At 41.2% G+C, this 18,887-nt stretch overlaps 1 protein-coding gene across 1 annotated transcript in view; it reads right to left on the minus strand.

The window, feature by feature from the left end:
* Positions 1-16,915, minus strand: part of LOC136857177 (repulsive guidance molecule B) — a 206,273-nt gene extending 189,358 nt beyond the window's left edge. The window contains exon 1 of the mRNA XM_067135618.2: positions 16,546-16,915. The gene's annotated coding sequence lies outside the window, so the exon portion shown is untranslated. The remainder of the gene's footprint in view (positions 1-16,545) is intronic.
* Positions 16,916-18,887: the final 1,972 nt, after the last annotated feature.

Raw genomic sequence — 18,887 nt, forward strand, 5'->3', positions numbered from 1 at the left:
AAGACCGTTTAAATGAAATGCTATTACGTATAGTAACAAGCGATGATAGTCACAATAGCCTTAAGAGTGCAAAACTGTCTTAAACTGCACTCATTAACCTTTCTCTACAGAATACTTAACTCGGATAAACAAAATTACCTTTCTCCACGCTTTAAATTCCTTTCACCATAGTAAAACGATCCGGGTTCTCTCTTCCTATACCTTTACACCTCGCTACTATTTATATCGCTCTTTCGCAATATCTGCCACTAGGTGAAAGAATTCACTCCTTCCCAACATTAGGGGACGTGATTTCCCTTACCTCAATAACTTTAAAGTGGACTGCCAAAGGTAATTGCTTGATTCATCAAACTGGCTAATGAAATGACCGAGGTATGAATGTCTGAGTGAATGGTCAATTACGTATTGCTGTATTTAGATAATAATTATATATTAGCCTAGAGTTAGTTTCAGAGCTATTATAATGATCAAATATTACATCATACATACATACATACATACATACATACATACATACATACATACATACATACATCATTATAGCTCGTTATGCCTTTCAGGTTCAGTCTGCAAGTCTCTGTGAATTTATAAAACGACGCCACAATCCTCTATTTGCAACTAGTGCTGTGGCCTCATTTAGTTATATATCTCTTATCTTTAAATCGTTAGAAACTGAGTCTAACCATCGTCGTCTTGGTCTCCCTCTACTTCTCTTACCCTCCGCAACAGAGTTCATTATTCTCCTAGGTAACCTATCCTCCTCCATTCGCCTCACATGTCTCCACCACCGAAGCCGGTTTACGCGTACTGCTTCATCCATCGAGTTCATTCCTAACTTAGCCTTTATCTCCTCAATTCCCACCTGTTTGTACCAACAATCATTCACGCTACTTTCATGTCTGTTACTTCTAACTTATGAATAAGATATTCTGAGTTCACTCAGCTTTCACTCCCGTAGAGCCGGTCTGAAGACAGACCGATGAAAGGATAATTTTTTTCCGGTAGCGACTTCCTTCTTACAGAATACCGTTGATCGCAACTACGAGCTCACTGCATTAGCTTTACTGCACCTTGTTGTACTAATATTATAATTAGTCTGTGTATTACGGTTAGTTTTAGAATGATTTATTTTCCCATAAAGCCTAATGTTTATATTCTCCACGAACACCATTTCAGCTTTCAGAAGATGCCGTATTTACTAACGTGAACTTGATTTTCCAAGTAACAACCCTTCCCTGTAGTTTTATTGTAATGTTGACCGTAAATGTATCCTTCGCAAGAGATGCATTTCATATTACGATTCTCAACAGTATCTTGGCATTCAACCGAGATTGAAATCCGTTTCTGAAAACCGCCATACCGATACTGATTGCTGAAACAGCGTCTTCCTACGCTACGAACTTGATTCAAGTGAACCGTGAAGAATGCAATGGCCAACACCTGGAGATAACACCACTAGTCGTGCTGAGTTCTCGTGACGCCACGCCCAGCGTATGAGATAAAACCTGGACGAGATTTCTCTTCGTGAAACATGCTTGAGAAACAACCAAGATCCTAGCCAGAAGTACTTTTGAAATTCTAACTCTATGCACCACGTAACACAAACATATGTTAAGAGGCATTGCCCTATCTCATGACTATCTCACTATATCAATTTCTCGCACCATGAAACGGAGACATTACCTAATAAACATTGGCTAGTTTTCCTGGAATCATAAATATATGATCCCTAGATCAGATATGGGACAAATATCTGCATCACCGGTCGACAGTGTGCAGCACACCCAAAACTTGCTAAGTCATCTCCGTACAGGTCGAAGTTCCTTGGAGTAGAAGGTAAAGGCTTCTTATTATTCGTAACCTCAGCAATAACGGGGATACAGATGAACTACGTACTTCGTACGGGGATAGTATCTTATTTTAGTTCAGGGACACATATCACAATCTTCGGTCCAAATGATGGCAATGGCAGAGGACATCAGTCCATACACACGCCGAAACAGGGAAGACTGATTATCACAAATGTTGGGGGAACACAAATTGAATTAACAGAAATCACAACCTGTCTGGGGCTAACTGTATGTCGTGACTGTCAGCCTTTCCAGCCGGAGTGGGTGATTCAGACGTAAGAACTTAGATAGATACATATACTGAATAATGCATATATTTATGGCCAAGTTCGGGTTCAAGGCCCTCTTTTACAGTTAAATTTAAGAAGTGCTGGCCTTTTGGGTCGTACGTTCGATCCCAGCTCTATCCGGTGGTAGGCCTACATCAAGGTGAAGGGTAGATTTACCGGCACGTAAAAAGCTCATGCGGCCATCAGTCCATCAGTCAATTCCGGCAATTAAGAGTCTCCGAAAGAAGTAAAAATCACATTTCCAGATGCCTGCCCGGTGGCCATGATCGTTACAGCGTCAAGTCTAAATAATCCGACACCGTAGTTAGCCGTTCGAGTCCTATTGGCCGAAACATTTTCGCCGTCAGAATGTTGGTCGGCAGGGTAGAAGTGGTGATATACAATTTCCAATCACCAGATTGCGTGCCAAAACCCTGGATTAATTTCCAAACCTCTCCGCAGTGTTCATATGAAGTGAGGGAATATGACGCTGTTGATGGTGATTCGTCCGTCGGATGGCGACATAAAGCTCTGAGCAGTCCCTTTGGTGTTATTCGACAGGAGTAGGTTATGCGCCGACACCGGGTTTCAGCCTCTCCCTACCTCATTATTATCATAATCCCTCATCCAGACGCGCCAGTCGCCCACGGATGTCAAATAAAAATACATGCATCAGGCGAGCCGAACATATCCTCGGACGCAACGACACTAAAACCCATATATAATAAATAAATAAATAAATAAATAAATAAATAAATAAATAAATAAATATTTTCAGATGATGATAAATGTAACTACACAGGATATAGCAGTCACAGTAACACAGGTTATGAGACAATGAATAAATATACACGAGGATCGTACCGACCAGGTGTCTAACTCCTAAACGTCAACAACGAAAGGATATTTGATGTAATGCTATAACAATCAATCACAAAGAAAGAATGCGTTCAAGAGAAAGAAGAACATGTCTACGCAAATGCATGCTCATTTATTTCCTGATCCATTTGTATGAAATAGTTCATTTCAAAACTGCATTTCTCTCTGTCACTCTTGGTGGAAGGAAGCACATTGCATGATGGTATTAAGTGCCTTGTTTACAAGTGTTAAAGCAAATGTTAACAAAATTAAGTCAGTTCTCAGAATGTTCTCGAAAAAATATAACGCGTCCGACCTCCCAGTTTATTGGGTTAACTACCCATGTGTTATAGTCTCCAGTAGACTGCTCGACCAGTCATAGTGCGCAATCACTCGGTCTCAGCAGAGCGAAGGAGTGACTTCGCGAACATCGGCGTCTTTTACAATGGCAGTTCTCAACCTTCGAGAGACAAGGCGTGGTAAATCCTTCTGTAAGACGAGGGCCCGGTCTAAAATTGTAAACACGTGTCCAATTCATTTGATGTTCATACACCTAATCTGCAAAAGTATTCATAATGACGTAGGCCCTACTACGTTATCTTAAAACGAATGTCATCAATACGATGCGACATGTTGTCAAACCATTATTTATCAATAATCGGATGAGTACAGTTCTCTAGCACGTTGTAGTTTCTTTAAACCAGCATCATTTATTAACTTATAATGATTTTCATTATATATTATCCCTTTCTGACCACCAAAATGTTAGCACCGTACTTCACCACAGAAGTCGGTACGGTAGTAGTAAGAAGAGCAGTTGAAGGATGTCAACTTGTCCGCGAAACACTCCTCACATAAAAGTTACATAGACAAATATTTGTATGTGCAATGCATGGAATTTTATATCTGAAAATGTATAAATCTCTCAATTCTAAACATAATCAGAAAAAAAAATTGCTGAGAATATTTCTTTACAAAATGTATTCGTAAAAATTATTAGAAAAGTAAGAAAAATATAGAATACATCGTGGCCTGGTGGTTGAGAACCAACTGTATCCAAAGATGAATGAAACTGTCAATTTTTCTTTAAATTTCAGTATATGGTATACTACTTGTCATGCAATACCATCCTCGAGCTAACGTACATACGGGACAAAATCCGAAACAGACATCATTCTATCTTATCAGAAAGCTCTTCGTGTAACAATTACTCATATCCATACGGATTATTTTTGGAGTTGGGAACGACTTGAGTCATCGGTCACGTTACTATTGTGGGTACAAACTGTCTGATAACCAGCGCTACTGTGGAGACTGGAGGAGGCTGAACACTCGTAATTTACAATAATAAAATTTAACCTATTGATAGATCGCACTAGATACCCCGAATATTGAGTAGGCACGACTCTACCACAGTACATTCCAAATGGGGATATTTATCAGAGTTGCAAGAAGATCTAGGCCGACACCTGTGGAAGGGAAAAAGTACAGCACAGAAGACAATTTAAATCACGTATTTTCATTATCATTTCCCGAGCGGTTCGGTTACGTAGCTACCACCTTGTACATGTATATATTTTTAACATAACCGAGCGAGTTGGTCGTACGGTTAGGAGTGCGCAACTGTGAGCTTGTATTCGGGAGATGGTGGGTTCGAACCCCTCTTTCGGCAGCCCTGAAGATGATTTTCTGTGGTTTCCCATTTTCTCACCAGGAAAATGCTGAAGCTGTACCTTAATTTAGAACACGGCCGCTTCCTTTCCACTCCTAGCCCTTTTCTATCCCATCGTGGCATTAAGACCTATCTGTGTCGGTGCGACATAAAGCAACTTGTAATATATATATATTGAAGATCTTTAGTGCATATACACCCCAGCCCTGGTAATTAATGGCATTCTGAGTACTGCTAATGCATCACGGTGTTATGAAAGGCTCTACTTAGTTGAGCTACTTAGGTGAGCTGCATGAAGTAATGGCAAACTACCCCATTCCTCATCATGCCTCTTATGCTTCACTGAGGAACGCTATCGTGTTTGCCTGTTTTTCAGCAAACTCGTATAACCTAATCTGGTGGTGCCATTTGAGGATCCAATCAGCCTGCGAGCTGAAAACATAAGACTCGTGAAACAAATTACAACGAGAAACCTTTCCTATTTGACTGTTATAGCTTCTCTCTTTAATTCTCTAACAGTCATACATTTCACAAAATTAAGCGGTATCACGCAATAGTAGCGAATATTTCCACGTCAATCAACCCGGGGGCGTACAGTAGCTCTACATCATTACACCAGTTTCATCAAAAACAACGGACCTAACAGCTCCAAGCTGTCTTCCCTGAGAATCCCAACCACAAATTACCAATCTGGCATGATACCGTTCTCCAATCTGGGTCGGTCACGGAAAAATAACATGCAAAACAGTGAAGAAGACTAGCAAAATAAAAGGCAACGAGAGAGACTTCACATCACGCCAATGCCCCAGGGATCGGGACAGGACAATCAGCTGGAGAAATCTGCCCCCATCTGGAGCGCGCACCTGGCTATGAGAACTAGCCCGACAGGTCTCTGATCCAGAATGTAATTGCACAATCATTATCACACGCCGAGGAAACGTCACGGCAAGTGAGCTGACCTTGTTCATCAAAACAATATCCGGGCACAGGTCCCAGGCCATCCGATCAAGAGTCCAGGTGCGCTCAATGCAGCAGTGATTAATAACCTTGACCTTTTGGATTTACCAATGTAGTAGGTACCTAATACTGCAAATGCCGAGAATGTAACTGTTACAACTCATCCTGGCACTGTAGTTTGGAATTCAGGTGTGGGAATTCATACGGTCATCAGCCCTGGGGAGAACTGTCTGCAGAAGCTGTGCTGTAACTAGTGATGATGTGGTGTTGACGGAAATTCTTTGTATTTCTACTCGTATAATGTCGCACCATTTCAGATATTTCGCGACGACGGGATAGAAAAAGACTAGGACTGGGAAAGAAGTGACAGTGCACTTCATTAAGGTACAGCTCATGGAAAACCATCTTCAAAGCTGTCGATAGTGAGGTTCGAAACCACGGTCTCCGCTAGCAACTACAGGCCCAAAAAAGCGCACCGTACTTGTTCAGTGTATCTATATAAGTGTGGGTAACAGTATTTTAACCTCGGATTGGTGACTTAGGTATCGTAACATTTTGTATTAGGGGAAAAATAATAAAAAAGATAGCAAAACAATCTTGCAGTATTTGATGACTGTAAACTTGGTGAAAACACTAGATCTACAGATTTAATATGGAATTCGAACCACCGGAATGCGACTCAGTCAGCACCGTGATGTAGGGGTAATGCGCCTGACTCTTACTCTGAAGTACCGGGTTCGATTCCCGGAAGATCTCTGAGAACTGGTTGAAGGCCCACTCAGCCTATGCATTTACAAATGAGGAGCTATTGCCGGTGGATAGCGGCCCCGGTCTAGAAAGCCAAGAATAACGGCCGACAGGATTCATCGTACCGACCACAAGACACCTCGTAATCTACAGGTATTTGGGCTGAGCAGCAGTTACTTGGTAGGCCCTTCGGAGCTGTTGCACCATGGTTTTTTTTTTATGTGACATCATATCGAACAGCTAACACAGACTGACCAGGATTGGAGTTCTCACAAAATCACGTCCACGAAGGGCAAAAGCGTCTTCAGAATAGGGTGAAGATATGTTAGTTAACCACTTCGAACAAAACTTGCAAATTCATCCTATATACTGTTAATGTGCTTGTCATATAGTCTACCTACTTCTACGGTTGCCAGATTTTGACTTTGGCGGGATTTACATATATTTATATGATTTGTACATAATTTCCCGCTTCTCAACTAAATACCCATATTCCCTTAATTTTCCTCCTTTATGATGACGAATTTCGTAAAAATTAACGTTCAGCAGTTTTGATTTGGCACAACATAGGCCTAATTTGTTATAGCTACATCGTTGGAATAATCGATGTTACGTCGCAACTTCGTGGACAAGATACGATTAACATATCGTAGGTACATTAATCGGCAGTCGAGTGAAGACTCTTAGAAAGCGAAAATTCGCAAATTAATTTGTTAAAAGAGCTGTTTGCTTTGTGGTTTCACGGTTTTTTCAGCATATTGGTTTTGTCTAATCATGTTCATGTTCTCCAAACATTCAAGAAAAAGAGATTCTCAACATTATATTAACCATCTTATTTTGCAACCACTTTTTCCCACACCTGTGGGGTCTCGGGTGCGAACTGCGTCGTACATGTGGATTTGGCCCTGTCTTACGGCCGGATGCCCTTCCTGACGCCAACCCAATATGGAGAGATGTAATCATTATTGGATGTTTCTGTGGTGGTTGGTAGTGCACTATGTTGTCTGAATATGAGGAGGAGAGTCAACATTATACTAACAATACTCTGCACTAAAAAATAAAAAGCATTAATGAACATCCACCCATTTTTTTTAAATTCAAGTGTATTACGGATAAGGAATTACAAATACTAAGACGTGTCAGTTGGTTGGTAAAAAAATTCCTTTATTCGTTTAAGAACAATGTCTCTCAACCCTACCTGCTTTCTGACATAAAAGCTGGCTGAAAAATCAGCGGCAAACTTTGTATGACTTGTTCCAAGCTATGGAGTTTCATGATAAAATATATTTTACTCTTCAATATGTATTTCTCCAACTTACTGTTTGACAGGAAACATGTTAAGAAAAGAGGTGGCTTTCAAAGTCCCAGCTGGTGGGTTCGATGTCGGCTCAGGTCGATAGTATCTGAAGGTGATGTAATACGCCAACCGCGTGTCGGTAGATTTACTGGGCAGTAAAAGAAATCCTGGGGGACAATATGACACTTCGATATCTCAACAGTAAAAATAACTAATGGGACGTCAAACCATGAACATTATTAACTACAAGTTACGTTCAGACACGGTGTATGAGGCTCAAGGGCTGCCTTTATTATTTCTCAGCGTAGTATCGGGTACAAGCGTGGTTCTTGTGGTTGTTACATGCCTCGAAAAAACAAAGATCTTCGCCAATTACTATAAGCACATACCAGGTGTATGCATAAGTTTTTTGTCGGTGGTAAAGAAAACACGTAATTTTTAAGGGAAATTCATTTTTTGTTTATTCAAAATATTGGCCATTGTATTCTACACACATAGTCCATCTTTCAGGTAAGTTATGAATACCATTCCAGAAAAACTGCTTGTCTTTTGCGGAAAACCATTCGTCGAGCCATTTTCCAACTTCCTCGAAATTGCTGAAGTACTGCTCTGCGAGCGCGTACCCCATTGATGCGAAGAGGTGATGATGGCGCCAGGTCGGGGTTGTACGGCGGGTGTTAAAGGATGTCCCATCCAAGCGATTTCAAGGTGTTCTTCGCTGGTTTTCCTGTGTTGAGATGGCGCACTGTCGTGTAACAAAATCACTTTGCCATATCTTCTGCCCCATTTCGATCGTTTTTTGATCAATGCGTGATTTAAATTAATCGTTTGTTGGCGATGGCGATGTGCATTAACGGTTTCGCCGGACTCTGCTTGCAATTTGCTCGTCTTAGCACTTGTGTGATCTACCAGAGCGCGCACTGCCTTTCACATTGAAATCACCACGTTTAAATTGTCGAAACCATGTCTTATGTGTTCTAATCGATGGAGCGTGTTCACCATATGCTTCTAACAGCAAACGAAGACTTTGCACAGCCTTTTTCTTTTGATTACATAAGAAAAGCAATGCGTGCCACAAATGTTCTTTTTCAGGCACAGACGTGTCGGCATCATCACTGAACGATACAACACAGACGCTAGGGTTTGGTGGACTTAACTTGTGTGTGTTGGTAGGTGAATGTCAGACGAACAAACTGACGTATGTATTAAATTCATACGGTACGCCACGTACTGTTCGCTGGTGCCATCTCTTAGTGAAACCGGAAAAGACTTACGCATACACCGGGTACATAGGCTAAAGATTTATTCCACATGTTTTGTATCTATAAGCATACATAATATATATTTTAAACACAGAAAGTGTTTAAGTTAGGTAATTTTGGCCGTCGACGTGATGAAGGGGTTGTGTGGTCCCAGTTTGGATTCCCAATTTCTCCAAGAATTGTAACGTGTTTTATTCACTTTTGTGTACGTTCTTCCTGCCGAATGAAATTCCAGCAACCCGGAGTTGCCAGACAACGTTAAAGTAGTTAGAGGAACGTTAATCTACCCTTTTTATTATTATTATTAGTATTATTATGTAGCGAATGCTGATATTTACACTTGCTCTAACAACACAGAAGTGCACGCTTTTTTGTGGGGAAAATGAATAAACTAGTCAAGAAATTTTTGGAAAATAGTCATGAAATTAAAATACAAAACCAACTTCTTTCTATATCAAATCGAACTATTAAGAAAACTGAAAGCTATAGTAATTTCAGATCACGAATTTGTGATAAAATTCAGTATCGCTTTTCCCTTTGAATGGCAGTCAGTATAGGTAGACAAAAGGTGCAGATGTACAGTAGTTGTGTAAAGGACGCATGTACTAACGAGAAACATCATCTCGTGCATTTTTAAGCCACATGTATTTATCTCTACGGGCCGATAACAGCCAGTGGGGGCCAAGGAACACAAGAAACAGTTTGTTCTTTCCGGTTAGTCATGTGACCCCTGTCGGAGAAAAGAATATAACTACGTCTTGAATCACAAGTTAACGTTTACCTTCCCGTAGCGAGGATTACGCAAGTACAGAATATGCCTCGCCTAGTCTACATGCGAATAAGGCGAGCGCAGGCGGTTCATTCATGTTTATGACCTCAGTGGTGGTGATGTTGCTCGCCATCTGGGACAAACATTTCCTCTCACAACCAGCTGCTTAGAGTGCAGCAGCAGGAATGTCAAAATTATAGTCAAAGTCGCGGAAATGAACGTGGAAAATTAGGAGAAATGAAAAACCACGATTACCAAGACGGGGGGAAAAATTCAAACAAATCAAATTACACAGCAAAAACGGCTGGGTCCGCCTCTGTGGTGTAGTATCATGACCCTGATCTTGATGACATGCGACATTATTTTGTCAAATTCTGCTATTCAATGTATTCGTTTCTTAGCGTGATTAGCTGCCACCCCCGGAGGCCCGGGTTCGATTCCCGGCTCTGCCACGAAATTTGAAAAAAAAGTGGTACGAGGGCTGGAACGGGGTCCATTCAGCCTCGGGAGGTCAACTGAGTAGAGGTGGGTTCGATTCCCACCTCAGCCATCCTGGAAGTGGTTTTCCGTGGTTTCCCACTTCTCCTCCAGGCGAATGCCGGGATGGTACCTAACTTAAGGCCACGGCCGCTTCCTTCCCTCTTCCTTGCCTGTCCCATCCAATCTTCTCATCCCTCCACAAGGCCCCTGTTCAGCATAGCAGGTGAGGCCGCCTGGGCGAGGTACTGGTCATACTCCCCAGTTGTATCCCCCGACCAAGGGTCTGAAGCTCCAGGACACTGCCCTTGAGGCGGTAGAGGTGGGATCCCTCACTAAGTCCGAGGGAAAAACCGAATCTGGAGGGTAAACAGATGATGATGATGATGATGATGATGGAAAACGGCTGAAATGAAAAGAAAATGTGAGCAAATAGCACACTTCCTGATACAAACACTGAGTGGCAGAAACACAGTCAGGCTTTGCATATAGACGGCGTCACCCAACGTTCGTCTCTATAGTCATTATATTGGCCCATAAGGGGAAAAAGAAAGCCTTAATTTATAGGGTGCGAAAAACGAGGCAGTCAAAACTTCATAAAACATTATACAACCTTGAATGAAAACAAGATTCAGCCAAATTATTGTTTTATACTGTATTCGCTAGTATGCTAGTACCACATAACTTCAATTTTTTATAAAATAGGCTGCAATTTTGAGATTAAAATGTATCATAAGTTATCCTTATTTTCTGGTCAAAGCAGTTACCTGCATTGTTGTGACATTTTTGTATTTAACAAGAGAGGGTGAAAATAAAGAATGCTCTTTGGTGATCATCTTAAGTCCTGAAAATAAAGCCAAAGAAAATTGTCTGTTATACAAGAGTATCACTTTTTCCATTCTCAGTATTGTTATTTGGGTCCTCAGTCCGACTAGTCTGATGCAGTGCGCCATGCCACCCGTATCCCAGCCAACTTTTAATTTCTACGTAATTACTATATCTACTCATATTCATGTCATGGTCTACCCCTACCGTTCTTACCACCTACACTTTGCTCAAAAAGCCTAACTGATGAACAAGTACTGCGTGTCCAAAGAGGTTTCCTATCGTTGTACCTCTTTTTCCGGTCAAATTTCGCGAAATCGTTCTCCCCAACCTCATATTTAGCATTCTCTGTAACACTATTCGAAAGATTCTATTCTCTCTGAGGTACCTTCACGACCATACAATATCACGCTCCAGGCGAAGGTCTTGGAAAACATCTTTCTAATTCAATGTTCGAAGTGAGCGCCTTTCTTTTACTAAAGGCCTTCCTAAGTATTGATGGACGACCGTGACTGAGACATATTTATTTATTTATTTACTGCACACTATAGGACCTACTGTCCCAATTACAGTGGCAACTACATCATGCAAACTACAATTAACATGGCGGTACTTATATCTAAACTACAATGCTGGCATATTCTATTTTTGGTCTTACTATGATATTGAACAGATTAATACAAGTTTGTGTGTTTTTGAAGGGTTTTATATTCCTGATAATATTATCAAATAGGGGCGTTAGAGTACTGATGATCGATTCAAACTTACAGGCTGTGATGTGAAGTACTGATAGATGGCCAGGGCTGACATATAGAAGGCTCTTTTATCAAAGAGGCCTCATCTCATCATTAGAGAACTGATTATTTAATTCGTGAAAGTTTCACACGCCTTAAGTCAGTTTCCCGCTTTCGATACCTGAAACCTACACTTGATGACTGCAAATTCCGTACAGATGTCTCTCGAAAACAATGTGTTAGATACAAATAAATTAATCTTTATCAAGTTCAGTTTTATTTATTGAAAGACAAATTCATGATCATTTGATTTTCCCAAAGAGAAATTCGACACCATTTTTTTTGTGAACGTAGGCCTAATGTCAGTCACACTACATAGTGAGCTCGAAATGGCGCTCAGCCTGAAAGCAAATCTAGTAGCTCATAATATAGGCTCGAGTGGGCTAAGTATGGAAAGTTTAATTTTAACCTCCTGAAGATGATTGCTGTCAGTGATGAGCCTCGAAATTAAAATCTACAAAACCGGATACCATCAATGTTCAAGGCTGTCTGAAACTCAGCGAAAGCCACTCGGTACTTTGAATCACATATCACAAGAAATACAGATAGTTTATCATATTGGACAATAACGGTATAGTCCATATTATTAGGAGTCGTTGACCTCAGAAGCCACTTGTCATCAAGAATCCCATTCACTTCAATGAAGACCGACGGCATAGAGTAGACAAGTAGGCGCTCATCATCTGTCTACCATTTCTAGCCAGTATCATGACCCTGATCTTGATGACATGCGACATTATTTTGTCAAATTCTGCTATTCAATGTATTCGTTTCTTATTTTTAAGTCGTTATTCCTTATTTTGCGTAGTTACATACCAGAGCCCACACGAGTTGGGAGTCTGACGTTCAGCACTAACAGCAAGAAAAACTTGACTAACGCAGTTCAAAAAATGATCCGTTTCCATGGCAACGATCGCAACGATGCCACATTTTAAGGACTGTATCACCACGTGGCTTGACTTGCTCTCGGTCGCTTTTGTGATATCATTCATATGGTACTGTGTTAGTTTTATTGCTTTACGTGTTTGTTTCCCGAATATCCAATTTGTTGGTTGATCAGTGGGTGGTTTACAATTTTCCTACTTTTATATTTGAAGTGCACTGTTAACAATCAGTGTTAGGTAATTTAAATGCCGATGTGTGTAGTGTTGTATTATGTATAATAACATAACAGAGCCCTAACTTCGCCACCTACAAAGGCATAATAAATAACTTCCTTATGACTGGACGACCGGGCGATTTGGCCGTGCGCTTAGAGGCGCGCAGCTGTGAGCTGGCACCCGGGAGATAGTGGGTTCGAGCCCCACTGTCGGCAGCCCTAAAGATTGTTTTCCGTGGTTTCCCATTTCCACACCAGGCAAATGCTGGGGCTGTACCTTAATTAAGGCCACGGCAGGTTCCTTCCCACTCCTATGCCTTCCCTATCCCATCGTTGCCATAAGACCTGTCTGAGTCGGTGCGACGTAAAGCAAGTTGTAAAAAAAATGACTGGACGACGGATGTAAGACATGCCCCGCCCCGACTGCAGTTTTTTGTGTTGTGCATTTGTTGATGTAAATCAACAGATGATGATTTTGTTATTAATTATGATATTTCATATTTACCAGCAGTGAGCTGTAGTTCTAAATGCTTAAGTTATTAGCACGAGCTTACGAACGGGTCAACGTTCACTGAATTCCTTTAGGCCTTCAAATTTCAGTAAACACTCAGCCTGTATTAAATGATGATATACCTCAGGAGAGGTAACTATGGCAACGTACTGCACCACGCCGCTCAATTATCAGACTCCAACTTTCATAGGTCCTAGTATAGTTATTTTTATGTATTATGTTGAGTAATCAACACATTCAAGTATCATTGAACGTACTTTTGCACTCGAGAACATGTTTATTAACACCATCGTCTACTGCAACGAGGAAGAGTTAGATACTGAAATCTATACAAATGCAGATTCTCGCAGAAAACACGTCTAGATTAGCGAATAGAAAAATTCCTGTATGATGTCCGAATAATGACGACACTCGGATGGTCAGTTATTTTACTTATATAAGTATAACTGCAAAAAAAGGAAAACGAGTGATATTATGTTGCCAAATAATTCAGTAAGCCTCTGTGTTATTATTAACATCTAGCGAGATAAACTGTATTCATTCGATTACGAATTAAAGGCGATGTGGACAACGTGTTCAATATCTGGAGCAACATTTTTCATTCATAATTTTAGGGTCGATTTTGAGGATACGTTTAATCAAGGTATAGACCTGTTTTTGGCATTTATTAGGCCATCAAAATTCGGGCTTTGGTCGTTACAATACTAAAATAGCCGGGCTGAGTGGCTCAGACGGTTGAGGCGCTGGCCCTCTGAACTCAACTTGCCAGGTTCGATCCTGGCTCAGTCTGGTGGTATTTGAAGGTGCTCAAATTCATCAGCCTCGTGTCTGTAGATTTACTTGCGCGTAAAGGAACTCCTGCGGGACTAAATTCCGGCACCTCGGCGTCTCCGACAATCGTAAAAGTAGTTAGTGGGACGTAAAGCAAATAACATTATTACTATTATAATAAAATACTGATCTGGCGGCCCTCGGTTCGATTCCCGACTCGCTCAAAGAACCAACAGAACCCTACGCCGATACTGCGACTATACGTAGCGGAAGAGAATAGGATAATCACGGAATTGCGCTGAACCACTGGTACTACACATACAAGTACTTCTAAAGCCATCTCTTAACGCATGTTATCGTAGAATCCTTTCAATCTAATGTAATAAAACCATTTACCTGCTGTATTTACTCAGCGATTTCGTATGTTATATTAACGTAGTGCTGCGTCATCTTATTTTAAATATTTGACCAAAGAATATTGAGTAGTCCGGTATTTTCTCCCAGTACTTTCTTCCCGAGTTGTACTGTGGACTTGTTATGTCTTGGAGTAGTAATTATAACAGAGTTTAATTATGCGCATGGAATTCGCGCGTGTTGTTTCGAAAGTGGGTAGATTTATTTATAATCACAGAGAGTAAATGAGTGGCTGACATCCGGAGGTCGTGAGAACAACGCAATATACCGTCTTTTAATGGCGAGCGTAGTAAACACGCTGTTAAGATTAGCATCGATGGTTCAAGAAAGAATGTAAACATTGAGCTTTGCCTGAAGATAGTATATACCTTTTGGCTAGCTGTTTGTAAATTATGAGGAATATCCATTCTTTGGTTTTTTGCTCCTCGTGTGAGCGAGAAATCAGAATGGCTGTAGAGTTTGTAAGATAGTGTTCATTATTGACTGCTAAGTTTAACTCACTGAAACTGCAAAATCTAAAATATAACAAATGAATATATTGTGTGATTAACGTAGATTGCCAAGATTTTGATAAAAGCTAAGGTGTTGAAATGTTACTAAGAAAATATTCACGCATGTAAACTCTCTCAAAGATAAAATTAATGTATCGAGAACTGATCTCGTAAACTTGAGCACAGAGAGCAAGTCTAACCAAGTTCTCTACGCAGCCGATCTCGCAGAGAGAGCAAGAGTCTAACCAAGTTCTCCAAGCAGCTGGTCCCATTAATAACTGTGTCAGAGCTATCGTATAGTTAGTAATAATAACTATGCAGGGGTTTGGTACGAAACTTTTCAGGTATATACATACAGCTCACCTGGTATGGAGTGTACCTGAAAATAGCTGACAGCAAGAAAACATAAGATTTATGTAATTATCATGGTCTGTAATTCATAAAGATGCGTGTACATCATTTATAATTCCAACCATGAGTCTGAATGGATTGAGTAATGGGAAATTTCTAGGGAAGGACCATATTGAGAACACTTCAGAAATTTGTATTGAACTTAAGTTTCTGGCAACCCTGCCAGCTATGAAAACTGGTTATCATCATAAACGGAATGACACAGGAATCACACTTGCAATGCAGAGTGGTTTCAGATGGTAGAGCTGTGGCTTTCTGAGCCAAGCTGGAGGATTCGATCCTAGCTCAATCCCATGCTATTCCTTTAAGAACTCTTGCGGGACAAAATTCCGCGTGTCCGAAAACTACAAAAGTAATTAGTAGGAGTTGAAAACCTATATTATGATTTAGTGTAGCACAAGGATACGATATCCCTGAGGAATGTATATAAATGTACTTACTTGTCTCGACAACTCAAAATTTGAAACAAACTACGTGCCAAACAACACACGTACTTGCTACGGTAGGGATGATACTGACACCTACACCAGTACCGAGAGATACTTCTGTTATTCTTCCCCTGACAGTGATGACAGAGCAACAGAAAGGAAGCGGAACAAAGATCCCGCAAGGAAAAAACTCGGCGCGCCCTCGCTATGTCCACCACATGTTTGCATCCATATTAACCCCCCGGTGAGGCAGAGAATGAATGAAAATCACTTTAAATTCTAACAGGGTTAAGAAGGGAGATTAACTCAGGGGAAGAACCGTATCACTGACAACTCCTACAGCAAAACATTGCGAGAAACAGTATTTCTCAAGAACAAGGAAGCAAGGAGAGCACAGTGGTCAAAGAAAACAGTAAAGCACACAGCTGCGAGGGGCATGGCGTGGTCGGCGGGAACTTGCTCATTCAGTTAGCAAAAGTCTGGCCTCGCGATCCCAGGCATAGTTCCTTGGACAGACCAAGAAGAGTATGAAGAAGCGCGTTGTAAGAACAGCGGTTATGCGCAAGACCAGCTCAGTGGATCAATAGCCTTTTACACTAAACCCAAACCACACACACACAGAGAAATCCACAAAGAAACTTACGTTCCTCTCGCGACTGCTGCTGCTTCGGGCAACTCGATGCCGGGAACTGTGTTTGGCTGGGACGAATATGCCTTTTTGGCAGACGATGAACAGTGCAAGTACTTCTCGACAAGACCATCCAGGGTAACTGCAGGAACTGTCACACTTATATTCAGAAGAACACAAACAGATAATTGTAACACAAATCGTCAACAGAACTTATAACTTGATGTCATACGCAACAAATGTTAAATCTTAGCTGAAAGTCCAGATGTATCTTCCTGTTAAAATCACTAGTTTAGTTTGACAACTAAAATATCGTCGTATTGCTTAAAGCTGACGATAGCAATGAACAATACTGAACCTATCACGTCGAGAGCTCGAAGAAAACTGTCACGTTCACAGTCAACACTACAGCCAATCTCGACTTACTGAAGCTGTACCGGGCCGTTCGCGCAAGCCAGCCATCCCACCCTGTCTGACTCGCTCCTTAGCTGGCCGCATGATAGGCTCGCCGGTCAGCGCGCACAAGACCGGTTCTCCACGCCGCGGAGCCTTCAGGCTCTTCCCTTACTCCCTCTTCTGCTGGAAGGGGAAGGGGAGACTGCGATACGGAGAAAAGGACCACATTGACGATTCCGAACTAAATGAGAATTTATTCCAAGGGTCAAGAATTAACTACCCCTCCAAGGGCAGGCGTGAAACGATAAAAAATAACACCAGCGGGAGGATCAAAAGGGTTTACCACGTAGAATTATTATGAGTTAAGAAAATACTAAATTAACAGGCATGTATCATGACTTCCTGTAATAATTAGATCTTCGAATCTGTTCTTTAAAAAGGAACGTTTCTCAGATAGACATAGATCTCGCAGGTGGCTGGATTCCATATACTAAGTATGTTCGTGTACATGTGTTCCAAACGTAGGACTTGTTCCACACAGCTGCGGTGTGAACTAGTTGGAGTATCCGGTTTCATGATTAATAAATCAGTAAAATAAACTAATATTTATGGAAGTCTATTTACTCTAGAATCTATACCTGGCAGTTTAGTTGAAAGAGATCGAATTAATTTATAGTAATGGTATGAAGTGAGTTTACAGTTTCGATGTGCTTCTTCTTCTCCTTCTTCTTTCTCGTACAACCTGGTGGAGTTACGGGTACGAAATGTGTTGGATACTGTATGTGAATTTGCTGGCCCTGTTCTACGGTCGTATGTTCTTCCTGACGCCAAACCTATGTCGAGGGATATATTCACTATTGCATGTTCCCGAGTCCAAGGATTTTTTTTGCTACTTTCTTTACGTCGCACCGACACAGATATGGCGACGATGGGATAGGAAAGGCCTAGAAATTGGAAGGAAGTGGCCGTGGCCTTAATTAAGGTACAGTCCCGGCATTTGACTGGTGTGAAAAAGGGAAACCACGGAAAACCATCTGCAGAGCTGCCGACAGTGGGGCTCCCGATTACTGGATACCGGCCGCACTTAAGCGACTGCGGCTATCGAGCTCGGTAAGTCAAAGGAATTAACGCGACGCGGATATAAACCCATCAACCCGAGACCCTCTGAACCGAAAGCCACAACTTCACAATTTTGATATACGACGTACTTTAATATATATCAAAAGGAAGTTCTTAGACAAAATTATCTTTGCACCATTCGACTCTTACGGTCTGCTTTGCTATAGGGGAGTTATAAGTGGTTGGATTCCGGAGATCTAACCCAAAATATGCTGATAATAGGAATTGAAGTATCGAGAATTATTGTCAGTATGAGCAGATGGGATCAATAGCAGTAAAACGTTCGGTCGAACTGAGACGGTAGAGGCCTGTTTTCTGCGCCCAAGCTAGAATAGCGAGTTCAACCTTGGCTCAGTTCGATAGTATTTGAAGGTGCTCAAAAACATCAGCCCTATGGCGGTAGATTTACCGGTAGCCTATATAAAAGGATAGCTGCGGGACAAAATTTACGGCACCTCGGCGTCTCCGAAAACCATAAAAGGGCTGTAGTTACATGGTCGTAAGACCAAAAACATTATTAGATTAAGCACAAGTTAGGATGGAACTCGTTGGATGAGGCTCCAGGGCCGCTCATATGACTATTTTTTGTGCATCATTGGTTACGAACGTGCTTCTTACGAAACGCACACCTTCGCCAAATATATGCAAAATTACTGGTCAATCATGGAAACATTAAGAATCGGTGTCCCTTGGCTCTTTTAGCAGAACATGATAATTATATGATACATTTTCAAAGATTCGTTCACTGTAAGCTTATCTTCATTAAAGTCAGTCGTCGATTATCATTCCTTAAAACATCTAAAATGTACTCTTTCGTAATGATTTCTTCACACACAGATAAA

This window comes from Anabrus simplex, chromosome 1, assembly GCF_040414725.1.
Source record: "Anabrus simplex isolate iqAnaSimp1 chromosome 1, ASM4041472v1, whole genome shotgun sequence".
Taxonomy (NCBI): Eukaryota; Metazoa; Arthropoda; class Insecta; order Orthoptera; family Tettigoniidae; genus Anabrus; species Anabrus simplex.